General features: G+C 36.9%; 1 pseudogene; it reads left to right on the top strand.

Annotated features, from left to right (window-relative positions):
• The first annotated feature begins 1,155 nt into the window (after positions 1–1,155).
• Positions 1,156–1,394, top strand: part of LOC101560664 — a 14,524-nt pseudogene continuing 14,285 nt past the window's right edge.

Genomic DNA, 1,394 nt, shown 5'->3' on the forward strand with positions numbered 1-1,394 from the left:
GTAGACTTTCTATCATTTTGGAATTGTGTGTTTTGATGTTTGGACTTCAGATATTTTAATTTAGGAGAACTTCAACATTGGAAGTTATGATTTGGTATTTCATCTTGTAGGTTTATAATGCAGAAAGTTATAAGCAAGGATTTTTTTTTTCATTTTGAAACTTCCAGAGAAATATTAAATCTTTTTTAAAATGTTAAGTCATATTAAATCCTTTTTCTTTTATTTGTTTTTGTACATTTATTTTTTTTACTTATTGACTAGGCTTTAAAGGGAATATCTTTCACAAGAGGAGGTAGAGTTGATAAATGCTTCAGTAGTTCTCCACAGATTTACGCACTGGGCACTGCTGATTACCGTATAGCTGGTCAATGGTAAATTCCGCACATCTCCAGATTGTACAGCCTCATTATGTACATCTTCATGTCTTCCTGGTGTATTTCTGTCTCTTGAAGGGAGAAGAAAGACAATATGTGAGAGTATGATACTTAAATTGAAGCATGATTCGTGACTTTGAGGACGTCACTCAAACTGTGTATGCCATAAATTTCTGTAATGTTAAATAAGAAGAAAAATACATTATTGACTGGGTAAAATAACTTTGTGCAGTATTTAAATTAACTTCTACAAAGTTGTATCTATTCTGTTATGAAAAACATGTTGCAAGATTTGAAAATTAGAACACTGGAGGGAAATAGAGAAAATCATATGCCCTGTAACATAGCTTAAGATCACAAGTGGGTCTGCTGGTGCATGTCTGTGGGAGGCTGAGGAAGAAGGGATGCCACAAGTGCGAGGTCAGCCTAGACTACAGAGTTAGTTCAAGGCCAGCCTGAACTCTGTAGTGAGATCCTGGAGGAAAAAAAAGAGAAAAGTTAGAAGACTAAATATAGAAGGACATAAACATATAAATATATAAGGTTATATATAATATGGCTATTTATATAAATTGTATAAGGATATATTATCCTACAAAATTAAAAATGTAAGATTAAAAGTCATGAAACAAAACACTCACCTAGAATTAGCGCTAAGGAAAATTCTTTCCTTTGGATTATATGCCCGGAGACTCTCAGTCCTGGTCTGGGACAGTAACTAAGACACTTAAGCCCATTTTTTTATTTCCTTATTACTGGATTGACAGGTAGCTTCATATCCATGGGTGGAACTCAGGCCTTGGAGCTTAGCTTCTGGCCATTAAGATCGCCAAGTACCAGTCTACTGGTGAAAGCCAGGCTTGGTGAGTAGGAGCTCTGAAAGCACTCATGCAGCAGCACAAGACCCAAAGCGCTCTGGCTTCTCACTTGCTTCTCCTTCATGTTTCTGCAGAAGGTCCTGAGCAACGAGGCGAGGGGAACAGCTCAAGCCCTGTCTCTCTCATGCCACACTGTGGTCAT

Source organism: Octodon degus, unplaced genomic scaffold (assembly GCF_000260255.1).
Source record: "Octodon degus isolate 3935 unplaced genomic scaffold, OctDeg1.0 scaffold00011, whole genome shotgun sequence".
Taxonomy (NCBI): Eukaryota; Metazoa; Chordata; class Mammalia; order Rodentia; family Octodontidae; genus Octodon; species Octodon degus.